This window comes from Zootoca vivipara, chromosome 3, assembly GCF_965207765.1.
Source record: "Zootoca vivipara chromosome 3, rZooViv2.hap1.1, whole genome shotgun sequence".
NCBI classification, from domain to species: domain Eukaryota; kingdom Metazoa; phylum Chordata; class Lepidosauria; order Squamata; family Lacertidae; genus Zootoca; species Zootoca vivipara.
In genome coordinates, this window is record NC_142586.1 from 85228257 (window position 1) to 85244420 (window position 16164).

The window sequence follows — 16164 nt, forward strand, 5'->3', positions numbered from 1 at the left end:
TGACATGCAATAAGTGATATAAATAGAGAGTGCCTCTAAACGTGTACAGAATGCCATTTTCTCATTACTATGAGTCATGCTACATGAACAGAAGAACATGTGTGTATTACAGCTTTTGATAGACTATATACCACATCAGTTTTTGGAGAGCATATTTGAATCAAACAAAGTTTGCTCTGGGTCCTGCTAAGATGCAGTTAATTACCAAAATCATATATTTAATACAGTGATACACAAAACAGAGATTAATTTCTTATATTGAAATGCTCCAACTTCCGGCTTCTTCAGCTGTTGTTATGGCTTGGTCTCTCCCACAAATGTGAGATGACTCTGGCTGTTAATTATTTCATTTTTATTGCTAAAACAACAAACTAGGATGGAGTTCCTCTACTCATCTCCTCCGCAGAAGATGGAGTTGCCCAGACTTAGCTCCTCCCCCTTCCCCAGCATGGAAGCCCTCACCTTCTCTTCTGGTATCTTTCTCGGGTCTTGACCACTTTTGAGATCCTAGGAGATTTGGGAGAGAATGCTTCCTGCATTCCAACGTCTGATTCACTATTGTCGCTCTCACACAGCTGCCTGTTATTCTCGTCCTATTTTTCTCCTCCCCTTTGCTCCGAGCTCAGATTACAGCTGCTCTCCCCCTCCTTTCTGCCTTCCACTCTAACTGTCCTCTCCCTATTCCTGCATCTTCTTCTGCTGTCAGCAACTGAACTTCGCTGACATCTGCTCTGATGTGAACCAAAGAATTCTGTAGCCAAAGGGGCATTTAGAGAACCCTGGAGATGCAGCAAATGCAAGTGAAATTTATATCCCTTGAGTGCAAATGCTCAGGGGCCATATGCAGTATATGGGTGAAACAACACCTGACCTATTCATGTGCTTTAGCAACCATAATTCCACAATCTTGACACCTGCCCCAAATGGATCAGTTGCAAAGCACTTCAGTTCAAAGAATCGCTGCCACTCTAATTTATCAGTTGTTACAATGGACAATAGGGACACAGGTGGCGCTGTGGGTTAAACCACAGAGCCTAGGGCTTGCTGATCAGAAGGTCGGCGGTTCGAATCCCCACAATGGGGTGAGCTCCCGTTGCTCGGTCCCAGCTCCTGCCAACCTAGCAGTTTGAAAGCGGCTTTGTCATGCTGGCCACATGACCTGGAAGCTGTACGCCAGCTCCCTCAGCCAATAACGCAAAATGAGCGCCGCAACCCCAGAGTCGGTCATGACTGGACCTAATGGTCAGGGGTCCTTTTATCTTACAATGGACAATGCAATCTGATCTAGATTTGCAGACTCGGGAAAAGTGAAACTCTATGTATTTATTAAATTTCTATACCACCCGTCATCCAACGATCACAAGGTGGTTTGCAATATAAAAACAAAACAAAAACCAAATCATAGTAACAAAGAAAGCTAATACTCCCCCCCAAAAAAAGACGTCCTCTTCTTGGCTACCAAAGTATTCTTGGCTACATGAGGATAGGGGAAGGTAAATGCAAGAGCACAAGGTTAGATCAAGCTCCTTCCACCTCACCCATGTTAGGCTAAACTATGGTATGCTAAACTGGAGAGCCAGGGTGCTGTGGTTGCTTAGGAGTGTTGGACCTGGCAGGCCAGGGTTCAGATTCCGACTCTGCCATGAAGCTCACTGGGTGACCTTGGGCCAGTTGCTGCCTCTCAGCCTAACCTACCTCATGGGGCTGTTGTGAGGATTTAATGTGAAGGGGAAGAAGCATGTGTGTCACCTTGAGCTCCTTGGTATAGATTATATGCAATAAGTAAGTAAGTAAGTAAGTAAGTAAGTAAGTAAGTAAGTAAGTAAATGTGTTTTAACATGAAAGCTATGTTTCCACTTTCTCTTGTTGTGTGGTTTGATTTTTTAATTTTTTTAATTTTTTGGTACATTAATGTTCTCTTGCATTTATAGCACAGATTGAATTGGTAGGGTTCACTGGCCCTGCCCCTTGAAGGGCAGCTTGTTCTTGACTGAAATTCAGAAATGGTGTAATATACCTGGAAGTGAGCACTGAGAAATTATGATTGAGTCCTAAAGGGAGCTTTGGGACTGAAACAATATGTTAAGCATCAAAGTATGCGCTCCACATTAATTTGCAACATTGAAGTTTGCAGCAACCCCCCCCCCAAAAAAGTAGGTTTGACTCGCAAGCAGAATTCCGTCTGTGACAAAGTCAGCCTCTTGTTTGCTGTACAAGATGGCTTCATCTGTCTCCATCATTATGGTGACAGTTCCTACTGTCCCTGATTATAGATAATGATATCTGGGCAATGAGGAGGGATAGGCTAATACATCGTAATTCATAATACTGACCTTGAATGAGAGAATAGTATAAATATCAGTGCTATTTTTTTCTAGAAAAAGAGGTGCTGGAACTCAGCATAATGGCAATGGCGCCCACTTAAGAGGGGCCAGAACTGAATTTTGGCCGGTGGGGGTGAAGCCCTGATAAATATCAACCACTCACAAAAGCACAGAGTCTGAAGGGGCCCCCTTAAAAACAAAGCAAATTGAGATAATCCAGCTACCTGCCATAGATCATCAGACCAAGTGAAGCAATCTTATGTCATAATGTGATATTAGCTCTTGAAATTTCCGGTCAACACTTCCATGGTGGAAGGAAGAGAGGAACTCCCTCTCTTTTGCGAGGTTAAGCAATAACGACATCCTGTATGCATGAAACCCCTCATGTCTTCTTTGTGGGTTTAAAAAGAGCCAACTTGCTGACCACTGTAGGAAGGAGAATGCTGGCTTAGATGCTAACTTTGGTCTGATCCAGCCCATCTAGTCCAACAACCCGTTCTCAAGAGTGGCCAGCCAGATGCCTGTGGGAAGCCTGAAAACAGGACCTGAGTACCACAGCACTCGCCCATTTTGAGATCCCCAGTAGAAGTAGAACATAGTCATTGTGGCTAATCAGGGCACTAATTTATCCTCCACTATTTTCTATTTCCCACAACATTTCCCACCCACTGTTTCAGGCAATAATCAACCCTCCATTTAGACCACACATAGAAGAACTCTCTTGGCCAAAGGCATCGGGTGGTGGTCAGGGGGTTGGGTGTTTCAGCCCCCCCCCCAACATTCCCCATTAAGGGGCCGGGCACTCACAAATTTTTGTACCAGGGCCATGCGTTGGAAAATTCCATTCCACCTTTTGTTGCAGACATGGGATTCTTGTGTGTCACATGTCTGTTTACATTCCAGCAGTATGCTGGGAACTTCCACTGTGTTATTGTGTTTGCTTTTGAGACTCTCTTGGAGGAGACAGAGAGACGACATGTTTTCTTTGTCCTGATTTATGAGTAATGAATCCGTAGCTTGTTAGTATGTTTTCCACAAGCCTTGCGCCTATTCTGTTTGCGTTGTTGTCTCTGCTAATATAGTGTGCCCAGGCTTTGAAGTCTGGGTCACTGATTTACGTTGCACCAGAGGTCGGAGGATCTTCCAGTGTGTTGCCTGGAAAGGCATGATCCACCTGGGGGCTAGCCAGCTGGCTTCTCGACCCCCGAAGGATGCCGACACCACGCACACCACAGGGGTATGCATGTCCAATGTTAACACATCCACTGATGTGTGTGTGTGATGCTAGCATCACAGGGCATGCTGACGTCAGGCAAGCATGCCAGAAGACATGCTGGTGTTGGACATGTGCGCTGAGGGTGTGCTGATGTCAGATGCACCCACAGCATGCGTGGCCCCAGGCACCCTCGATCCTGGGGCCAAGGCAGCAGGCTTGTTCTTGTCAGATAATATTCTCCAGTATTTGACTGGGCAAGTGGAGGTATTTTTTTTTTAAAAAAAAAAAAGTCAGATGGCATTGTCAAAATAAAACTATTAGAAGGCAGCATAAGCTATAGGCAAATGACAAATCAGCTTATTTCCATACTGCATTCAGTTCTGTGTGCTTTCAGTTATGCATCCTTTCTATGCTGCTTTTTTTTTTTTGCAGATTCAAAAACACCACCACCATTTCATTTAAATCGTTTGCATTTTGCACACACACAAAAATGTATTCATTCCTCTAAAATAAACAGTTTTGTGCACATTTCCTCATAAAACATAGATTCCTGTGTGTGCATTTTGAGCCAAAACTGCATTGCAAAATTCAGAGAAGTGCGAGATTACATTTTCAGCCACGTTCTGATCTACTCAGAAGTCTGGATCCAGCCAATTAGGCCAGCTTGCTTTCAGTGGTGAATCAAATGATTCCCCCCCCCTCTTCATCCCTAGGCAACCATCCTCTTGTTGAAAAAGTGATCCCTCTCCTTTCTACATCTATGCAAGCTAAATGGACAAAAGAGGAAGAAGTGACCAGGCAAAGAAAAGGAGCCTGTTTTTTTTCTTGATTTTGTACAAAAAAGATAAATTATTTGGCTGCACAGTTTCTCTCCACAGAACATCCTTTTTATATATAAGGGCGCCTATGTCTGCTGAATTCAGAAATATGCAGCTGTTGGAAAGAGGGAAGCTTTGAAGCGTCCTGAGGGACCACTGTTCTGCCTTAATGAAATCCATTACAGAGCTCCACTTTCAATGAGGGAAGGCGCTTTCGAGACATATGTCTAGCAAGGAAAATGAGACTCCACCATGATGTGTAAAAGTTGTGACAAGCCTGCTACAGATGGAGATGACAGGGTTTCACTTGCTGCAGACAAATCAGAAAACATCCCCGAATATACTGGAGCCACAGGGAGTTACCAGATTTCAATCAAAGCCTGATGAAAGTGAATGTGGTCCTGAACATTGACTATGTGGTTTGTCAACCTGCCTCAGTGTACAAAGTATATTATGATGCTCTTTACCTTCTTCTTCTTCTTTTTGCAGTCCTTCGAATGTAAGTAATTCCCTTGTCTGCCTTTTCAAGGCCAGGAAGATTGGTCTCCAACCTGCCTATCAAAAAGCAAGTGTTTATCGTTGAAACTTGAGAACCAATTTGTCTCAGTTCTTGGGAAAGGCCCATAGCGGTAAAGCACACACTTTGCGTATACAGTTGTACCTTGGAAGTCAAACGGAATCCTTTCCGGAAGTCTGTTTGACTTCCAAAATGTTCAGAAATCAAAGTATGGTTTCCGATTGGCTGCAGGAAGCTCCTGCAGCCAATCGGAAGCTGCAGAAGACCCGTCGGACATTCGGCTTCCAAAAATAGCTCGCAAACTGGAACAGTCACTTCCGGGTTTGCGGTGTTCGGAAGCCAAAATGTTCGAGAACTAAGCTGTTTGAAAACCAAGGTACGACTGTATCTTGGCTTTCTCTTAGTGCAGATACAGGTCATCAAACCTGAGTTTCCGCGGCCACCAACCACCACGAACCACCATTTGGAGGACTGGTAGCAACAGTAGCAGACATGTTCTGTGCTTATGACAATATTTTATTCTCTTGTTAATTGTGCTGTTTCAAATGTGCATTTAATATTTGGCTTTTTTGTTTTTTTTTGAAGTGTGGGTGGGTGGGTGTACGAGTTAGCTTAGCTGTGTTAAATGTGCATTTTGTAGTCAACCTCCTTTGGAATGCTTTTGAAAATTGTAAGATAATATTGTAAGAGGCTCTGGGTGCCAGAGTTTGTGGGTGCAAGTCACCCATGATTCTTGGCTTAAGTAAAAGAATTAATCAAAGTTTGACTAAACTGTGCCAAACATGGATTCAGTTTATGCTAACGAGCCAGGCCAGCAGAGCTAACTGGGTGGGAATCATTAAAAAAACCAAAGCTGATGATGGTCTAGCCATTAATCCTTTAGGAAGGCCATTAATAGAAACTCTCCGGGCAGGACAGAAAATGGGGAAAGCCTCTTTCGGAGGGGAGAGATACCGTAGTTAACAGAGATAAAAGGCCAGAGTTTCAGGGGGGGGGGCAGAATTACACTGCGTGGTTGGGGTGTTTGGGGTGCTTTTGGGGCATAGCTGCCAAGTATCCCGTATCCGCCGGGAAAACCCCTTTTTTCTTACTGTTTCCCGGCAGTATCCCGTTTGGCGATAAATCCCGGCATTCTCCCTTAAATGCGCTTCTTCCCGGCGGCCATTTTTCTGGTGCCGCTTTGCCCTTCTATGGGCACCAGAAAATGGCGCCGCCGGCGCCGGAAGTCACTTCCGCTCATGACCGGAAGTTGCATGACGCGACTTCCGGTGGCGCTTCGCCCTTCTATGGGCATCAGAAAATGGCGGCGCCGGCGCCGGAAGTCGCTTTTACGTGTTTCCGGTCATGCGCGGAAGCGACTTCCGGCGCTGGCGCCGCCATTTTCTGATGCCCATAGAAGGGCGAAGCGCCACCGGAAGATCGTGCGCTGCCGATCCCGGATCTTTATGACCCGGACTTGGCAGCTATGTTTTGGGGAACTGCTTAATGTTTTTGAGGCTTGTGTTTTCTGATTGCCACCCTCAGACTATTGCATTAGTCTTTATTTTGCTGCTATGAATCCTTGACCACGCTGTCAACAGAATCCAGTTTATAACCAGTGTGTATGTGGAGAGCTAAGGAATAGCACCCTGCCTATAAGAAGCATATGAAAGCGACATGCAGGCTATTATTTATTATTTATTTATTTATTGCATTGCCTTAATTTAGAAACCATTCAAGGATGAAACGAAGCAATTTTCAGCTGAACATCGCATACCTGTGGTAAAATCAGAAGAACAGATTGGGGGTTTTCTTCTTACATAAATCAGGAGTTAACCTGTGCCTCCCAAGAGCTTTGAGCCAGCTTTAAATATATTTTAACATATTTATTTTTTTCACCGCTATGCCCATCTGTACATTCCTGGCTTCAGATGGCTCTGCAAAAACAAAAATAAATTGGTTTTAAGGCAGGAAACATTCTGAACATTTCTTTTATTTTGCAGGAAGGGACGATAGTCCCATTTGCAGGAAATGATTAGAGTTCTGTTTAGAAAATTGTTTTTATATCTCTGTATAGGTTAGGATTGAAACATATTAATAATAGTTAGCGCTGTAGAGCGCTGAGCTATTTTGTATGCATTCTTGTAGCCATTTTTCTGGCAACCCAGCAAGAGAGGCCTCTGCATTTGGCCCTGGAAACTCTCCTCAGGTCACACGCCTCATTTGCTCAGCTTTGCACCTGAAGAGTTTTTGCCTGGCTGGAATGTGTCCTCAAACTTTGATAATACCTCTTCTTGTTTGTCTGGATGGAGGATAGAGAGAGGTGTGTGTGTGTTTGTGTAGAAACTGGGCTACTGTACAAAGATAATATTTACGTTTGTTGCCTGAAACACCCTGCAGAGTTGGAGGAGGGCACATGGGTGTTCAGATAGGCAGGAATTCCAAAGAAGTGGCCTGAGTGACCAAGTCTAATGATTTATTAAAGAAGGGCAGTGCTTTTTTTCTGGGGGAACGCAGGGGTGCGCATACCCCTAAACATTTTGTGAATCTAACGGGAGAAGAAACTTTAACAAATTACATTTTTAGTTTCTTCTCTAGTACGGTGAATTGTCAGTTCCGTTGCTACCCCTGACGGCGGCCTCATTTCCTGTCATGGTGTTTTTACTGCATTTCCCCCAAATTGAACTATAAAATGGTGCTTTTCTTGAGTCAAAATGAGAGTACCCCTAAACTTTTTTTTAATAGAAAAAAGCACTGAAGAAGGGTACAAACTTACAGCAAAGGACTAATATAGCTCCCTCCTCACTGCTGCCCACAGCATTCTGTGGGATGGACTCCACAGTGAAAGATGGCTTGTCTGCACCCAAGTAAAGATGCATATAATCTTTACAGGACCAAACAGGCTACATCACATGGGATCACGGGTGGCTGGTATTAACCAATACCTCCCTCTCTAGCCATGCCTGGGGCCTGTGGATACCTCAAAGCATGTGAAACACACATTACCTCTGAACACTGAATTAACACTGAAACACAGAATTCTGTTTCAGAATTCTGAAACAGGATTCTGTTTCAGTGTATCTGACAAAGTGTGCATGCACACGATAGCTCATACCAAAATAAAAACTTAGTTGGTCTTTAAGGTGCTACTGAAGGAATTTTTTTATTTTGCTTCGACTCAGACCAACACGGCTACCTACCTGTAACACATTACCTCAGTGCTAGAGCTGCTACCAGTTAGGCAGGTAGCCTAACTCTTGACCATCAATGTGCTGCAAGCAACCCTTCCAAACCAGCTCACCTTTTTGGGTCAACACATTGCCCAACCTACTTTTGCTTATGTCCCTGCCCGCAATAGGCAAGTGCCCCTCAGAAGGTTGCCCAGAAGGGAATGTGGCCCTTGGGCTGAACAATGTATTATCTACCTTGACTGGCAGTGACTCCCCAGCATCTCCACCAACCAGATTTACTGAGGCCTCTGTGCATGCAAGGAATCTGCTGTGCTACTGAGCTATGGCCAATATGTCAGCATGAAAAATAAAATTTCACTTTGGAGGGGTGAGGGAGAAAAATAACATTAGTAAAGTGATAAATGATCTTGGAAAAGCTTCTGTTTGCAAGTGCATGCAAGCATTCAAGCAACAGAGAATTATTTAAAAGGTAGTACTGTATATACTTGTGTATAAGCCGACTTTTTCAGCACATTTTTTAAATGCTGAAAAAGCCCCCCTCGGCTTATACTCAAGTGAGGGTCCCACCCGAGCGCATTTTCGACAGCGGCAAAGGCAGAAGAGGAGGAATGAGCAGCCTGAAAGCAGCCTTTTCGGGCTGCTCCCTCCTCCTCCGCCTGTCTGTAGTGTGGTGAACAGACTTATACTCGACTCAATAAGTCTTCACAGTTTTTCGTGTAAAATTAGGTGCCTCAGCTTATATTTGGGTCGGCTTATACTCGAGCATGTACGGTATGTAAAGGATCTAAAGGTCTGGTCCAAATACAGTGGTACCTCAGGTTACAAACGCTTCAGGTTACAAACTCCACTAACCCAGAAATAGTACCTCAAGTTAAGAACTTTGCTTCAGGATAAAAACAGAAATTGTGCTCCGGCGGCGCAGTGGCAGCAGGAGGCCCCATTAGCTAAAGTGGTGTCTCAGGTTAAGAACAGTTTCATGTTAAGAGCGGACCTCCAGAACGAATTAAGTTCTTAACCAGAGTATGGAAAATGTAGTATGGAAAAAAGTATGATGCATTTTAAGATCTAAGATGGTGGTAAACCTAATGTAAGACTACTTTTATTATTATCCTATGGGCCCATTAACATGGCACTCTATGCAGGATGAGTCATATCCCACGCACCCCGACTTTTTCAAACGGATAAATTCAATGCTTTGTCATGAACACAAATCTCATTTTTACACACCTCCTCTCAAAACACATCAAGAAGATTGACAATGACATGCAGACTTACTGTTTCTGCTTGTGATAAACATTTCAAACAACTCAGTGTCTATGTACCTAATATAATCAAGGCCGGATCATTAAAGTGCCCAACCAGACGAAGACAAATTGAGTGACTTGCTTCTATTTCATTGTGAAGACATATTCAGGCAAGATTCTCTGGTAGTAAGGAAGATCTTACCCTTACCCTCTTCAGACATACTTTCAAAATAAGCCGAGGGGGCTGTAGAAATGGTGGGGATGGGAGATGAGTTCAACCCCCGCAGTGACCTCATACAAGCAATGCTTGATCCAATGTGTGATCATCTGAGTCTGAAGAGGGCCACATTTATCACTTGTAGGATTTATACAAAGATGTAGAAACTCTGGATAGCCAGGGGGCTGAGCTCACACTACACTTTCCTACAGACCGCTTAACACAGAATCATAGAATTGCTGAGTTGGAAGGGACCATGAGGATCATCTAGTCCAACCCCCTGCAATACAGGAATATTTTGCCCAATGTGGAGCTCAAACCCACAACCTTGAGATTAAGAGTCTCATGCTCTACCAATTGAGCCCTTACGCAATTGGAAGTGAACACGTGAAGAAGGCTGCAGTAAATATGATATATTTTAAACCCATGCACACTTACCTGGGAGCAGCGATGGGCAAATTTGGCAGTTTTGGTTTCTCTCAATTTCTCATTTTTCCAATCTCAGTTTTCCATAATTATAGATCTGTTTCAATTTTTTTGAAAAAGTTATCATGAAACTTTATTGGCTTTTTAGTGTGAATTTCTCCTAATAGACACATTTTTGTATGCAGCTTTCTCTAAATGATTTTTGGTATTTTATTTATTTATTTATTTACAAATATATGCATTTTTATGTATACCTATCCCGAATGTAAGCATTTTTGTACTCTTGGCTTAGTTGACTGGAGAATTACACTGCAAAATTCAGAGAATTGGGAATTTTGAAGAATCACTATAAAGTATTTTGGTCCACATGTTGTTTTAGAAAATGTGAATTAGGTAGCTTATTTCTGAGCAGACATGTATAATTGGTATAATACAGATGCCACTGTTTGTCACTACTTCTTCATTATTATTTTTCTGACATTTTAGTTGGTCCTAATAAAGCCAATAACCTTCTATTAATTTTTGATCAATTCCTTGTAATTTGGGTTGTGCAAATTTTATGGGGAATCCCTACATTAGAGGGGGGGGAATTATAGTATAGAATTCAGGCTAGTGACAACAAAATTTTGCTCTGGGAATTCATATTGGAAAGTTTACTCAGAGAGAATTTCCTTCACAGAATTGTGTTGAGGATAAATCACATACACGGCAATGCAGCCATGAGGATTGTGATGATGTGAATGGTGCTTTGGGGAAGGAACTGCTATGAAAATTCAGGAGAACTGAACAGGTCATGGCCAGAATAATCCAAAGCCTTGATTTTCTTCCCACATCTATCAGCTGTCCTGCCTACCTGGTGTCTACAGCCCCCCCCCCTCCGTTCCTTTTGACATTAAATAAAATGATACTGCACCTTTCGTGGTATCATAAGGAAATTTGATGTCGAGGCTGATAATTCTTCAGAGCATCAGAGAAAAGTATGGAGGCAACAGAGAAGAGGGGCAGGGCAGAATGAATGCATCGAGAGCCAGTGTGGTGTAGTGGTTAAGAGCGGTAGATTCGTAATCTGGGGAACCGGGTTCGCGTCTCTGCTCCTCCACATGCAGCTGCTGGGTGACGTTGGGCTAGTCACACTTCTTTGAAGACTCTCAGCCCCACTCACCTCACAGAGTGTTTGTTGTGGGGGAGGAAGGGAAAGGAGAATGTTAGCCACTTTGAGACTCCTTAGGGTAGGATAAAGCGGGATATCAAATCCAAACTCTTCTTCCTATTAAGATGATATTCTCCATTCCATAGATATACTCTCACACATTCTGTTTTGCCTTCCTTCTGATTTAGCATGGGGAATTTCTAAAATTAATTTTGGAAATGGTTCAAGTGCAATTTGCTGCAGCTTTCAGTTCCTTCTGTTCATTTTCTTTCCCTGCAGCTTACTGATGAAAGTGCTGGCGGTAACCTTTAAATGTGAAATGACCTTCACAGGGTGACTTCCCTGGAGTTTCACCTGACGTCATTCCCATACCAGGTGAATAGCTTTCTATTTGCCCCAACTCTCTAGTTTGTTTTCATCTTGGGGCTTAGGGTGCAATTCAAACACCCTTTGTGCCTCAGTGGGGTGGATTGGACACAGCCATCTCTCAGCCCAGCCTTGCTGGCTTTTGCCTGTGGAGCAAAGCCAGTGTTACTTTGCCAGCATGCCCTGTTCTGCTCACCAAACGTTTGGGCAAGTGGAAATCCAGCAGGTGGGAGAAATATCCTTTGGGGGTTCAATACAGAGATTCAAACTAGATTCCCAATTAGTCAGGCAACAGGACAGAGTCCAAAATAGTGTGTGAGAGCATATCCATTAACACCATAGCTGCCAAGTCTACCGTATTCCCCGGGAAACCCCCATTTTTCCAGCTGTTCCCAGCCGAAAAAGCGGATTTTTTTTTCCTCCGGTTTATTCTGGTGCGGCGGCCATTTTGGAACTGGGCGGAGCATGCTCAGAAGCTACTTTTGATGCTGCTTTGCCCAGTTCCAAAATGGCTGCAGCGCGACTTCTGGTGCGGTGGCCATTTTGGAACAGGGCAGAGCAGCATCAAAAGTAACTTCTGAGCATGCTCTGCCCAGTTCCAAAATGGTGGCAGCGCTACTTCCAGTCTGCTACTTCCGGTCCAGTCCCTTATTTCTCAGGCCGGAACTTGGCAGCTATGATTAACACACATTCCATGTAGGGAAAACACATCATCTTAGCTGTTTCATCCTCTAGCCAATCAACCTTTTGTTACCCCAGCATCTCACCATCCAACCTCATTCCTTGAAAACACTTATTCACCTCAATTTAGTTCCTGTGCATGCAGGGTCCTCCTTGAATCTTATCTGGAGCTGTTTTTCCCTCTAGCAGTCACCTCCTTACTGATAATGGGCTTTGAGGCATCTCTGCCTGAACTAAGCCCCTCAAAAGGGCAGGAGCATAGAAGGGGCTGATCTGGCACACCAAATTGTCTGCCCCCCACCTTTCCACCTTAGCCAATGTGCACAGCAAGGATTAGAATGAGGGGTGTGTTGTCGTGGTTCCGCTAGTAGGGTTGTCATATCTCCTCATTTTCCCATCTATGTCCTCTTTTTCATGGGTATGTAAAATGAGAGTCGCCATAGCGATTCATAGTTAAAGCAGAAGTTGGCAAGTGTGTCCTCTTTTTTGCTCTTTAAAATATGGCAACTCTGTAATTCACATCTGCAGTGCTTTTTTTCTGGGGGGGGGGATGCAGGGATACGCACACCCCTAAACATTTTGTGAATCTAAGTTTGGCTTCATTGAGGGACAGTATTTCAATATGAGTAGGAAAATGAGAATACCTCTAAACATTTATTTATTTTTAAGGAAAAAAGTACTGCATATTTATATATTTCTAAACTTTGTTGGATTGTAGTTTCTGACTTTGTGAGCTGCCTTCAGAGCTGACTAGCAAACCCTTAAATAAATTCAAAGTAAATCTGTGAAATCCTATGAAGCTACCATGAATTTCTAGCACTATGGACTGGGAGATACAGCAACTATGAGATTCAGGTAGGTAGCTGTGTTGCTCTGACGCAGTAGAATATATATATATACTGTGTGTGTGTGTGTGTGTGTGTGTGTGTGTGTGTGTGTGTGTGTGTGTGTAAATGGGAAATGGGAAATAAAAATGAAAAAATGAAAATGAAAAATAAAATAAAATATAAAATAAATGGAAAATGGAAAATAAAAAAAATAAAAATAAAAATAATTTTTATTTTTACAGTGGTACCTTGCAAAACGAAATTAATTCGTTCTGTGAGTTGCTTCATATAGCAAAAAATTCATCTTGCAAAGCGTGGTTTACCATTTATTCAGTTTACCCGGTCTATCCATTTAATTAATGCGTTCCTATTTGTCTTGCGAAGTGCGGCCATAGGAAACTTCGTCTTGCGAGACGCCTCGCACAACGCAAAACGCTTTCGTCTTGCGAGTTTTTCGTTGCACGAGGCATTCGTCTTGCGGGGTACCACTGTATATGTCTACAGCAACTATGAGAGTTAAATCTAATTGCACTATGGCATTTGTGAAATCCACCGGGCACCTCCACTAATGGGAAGAAGCAGATCCCCCCCCCATTCCCTTTGCCAATCCCCCCCCCCGATTCCCTTTGCCGCACTGCACCTACCTCCCAAATCTGCACCAGGTCCCTTGAATGCAGCATGTAAGGGGAAAACTCACTTCCAGTCCTCTTCTGTTAGGGGAGGCCTCTGCTAGACCAAAGGTTCTTCCGTGAATGGATGGAGTTCTTAGGTTCACTGAAGGGCACCACTGAATACAGTCCAGGGGAAATAAAAGGTGAAGCTCGGCCCATCCCTAATCAGAAGAGGAAGGGGGTTTGCATCTACCTCTAACTGAGTTTCTTGTCTTGCTCTTGCTCCCAGCAGAGTATATGACTTATTTAGTACACTTGAGTAACATGATTTTTGTAGCTCTAGGGAGAAAAATTTAATGGGTGAATTACTCTCTTTCAGGGACTGTCCTTTCAAGCTGACTTGAGAATTGTGCAGTGAAATGCCACTTTTCTTAAATGGCCACTGGTGTGTACTCTCTCCGGCTGATAGAGCATAAACGCATTGGATATTGTAAGAATTCCATATACACAACACAAGCAAAGGGAGCTGACCCAGAAGTTTCAGTGCCATGTGCGGAAAGTGGATAATACTGTCATTATAGCATTCTTTCCTTCCAAACAGCTAGTGAGGATTTGACAGAGGAAGATGTCAGTATTTCATTGTCAGTAAATTTTCACGGAGCTTGCATTAAAGAGGCTTTGATAAGCAGAACCGGTATCTGGAATCTAGCACCAAGGCCTTGCTTTTAACGCTCTCTATCTCAGCTGCTCTGCCACACATGATACAGCTTTTGGGAGACTACCTTGGTTTTCGAACAGCTTAGTTCTTGAACGTTTTGGATCCCGAACACCACAAACCCGGAAGTGAGTGTTCCAGTTTGCGACTATTTTTGGAAGCCGAATGTCTGATGGGGCTTCTGCGGCTTACGATTGGCTTCCTGCAGCCAATTAGAAGCTGCACTTTGGTTTATCACTTCAGAATGTAGATGGATGTTAGTAGTTTGTTCAAATTCTCTCCTGTATATATATTACAAAAATCAACACGCCTGCCTCTGAAAAGCTAGCACATCAAGGACCTCCTTATTATTACTAATAAACAACCCTTAATTAGCCCTCCCACTAATATGCCAGTTTTCTTTATGCATGCAATTTGTCATACATATAGCAGCATTCACACTCTGCAGCGATACATTCCCTGGAAGCTCTATGGGTCCCTCCTGTAATCAGATGCCCTTTTTACTATACATGCACGGTGATCTTTTTTCTGTTCATTTATTTTAGCAAAATGTATATACTGCTTGATTGCGGGAAAACCACTAAGCATTTAGAAAAATACAAAACATTAAGATCATTTATTTCATAAATCTCAAACACTGCTGGATTGTAAAGGAAACCTCAAAACAGTGAGATCAAGAACAATTCACAACCCTGCTTTAAAACATGCAAAAGTTAAAATACTAAAACAGAAAGAAAGAAAAAAAATCCCTCAACTTTCTAAGTGTCTGGGTAGGCTTGTCTAAACAGGGATGTTTTTAACAGCTGATGAAAAGAGTACAGTGAAGGTGTCTGCTTGATCTCAATAAGCAGGATGTTCCAAAATGTAGGCGCTGCCATGACAAATGCAAGCCCACAAGTAAACTGCTCCCAAGCCATTAAGGCTTTTATATACTGTATATTCCTGCATATAAGACTACTTTTTAACCTGGGAAAATCTTCTCAAAAGTCGGGGGTGATCTTATACACCAGGTCGTATTTCTTATATGGCGAGTATATCCCAAACTCTATATTTTAACTGGGAAAAGTTGGGGGTCGTCTTATACGCCCAGTCGTCTTATTCGCTGGAATATAGCAGCACCTTGAACTTCACCCAGTAGCAAATGGGCAACCAGTTCAGATCTCCGAGTAGAGGTGTTATATGCTAACAGAGTCCTACTCACTTTGTGCTTGTGGCAGTGTTGGGGTGATTATATGCACAATCCTGTTTTCAATACAGTGGTACCTCGGTTTATGAACACAAGTGGTTCCAGAAGTCTGTTCATAAACTGAAGCGTTCATAAACTGAAGCGAACTTTCCCATTGAAAGTAATGGAAAGGGGATTAATCCGTTCCAGACGGGTCTGCGGCATTTGTAAACCGAAAATTCATAAACTGAGGTGTTCCACTGTACATTTTGTGCAAGCAAATATTTGGGGTGGACATACTGCCTTGTTTCAAATCAGTTCATGTCTAATGACTTCCTGCTGAAATCCTGTATTTTTTCAGACCACAAATGTTCTGAGTTTTGTTTTGTCCTGCTTCTGTTGTGCTGCAGTGGAAGAATACCCCTCCCTCAGACACTGACAACACAGTAGCATTGAGGAAGCATTGCAGAACAGCTCATAAAGCAGAATGAAGTGTGCAAGGTCCAGTATAAGCCCCCCACTAATGCACTATCATTGCATTAATGACATGTTGCAAAATACACCCACAAAATAAGAACAATTAAAAAACCCAACAGTGTGGAGGGACCCTTTGTACCATGTGCTTTCCTGAACTTATTCTACAACCCAATGCATATATTCTAGTTGGAGCTTGGCAATTACAGTCTTACCTCGGTTTGAGTACTTTCAGTTTAAGTA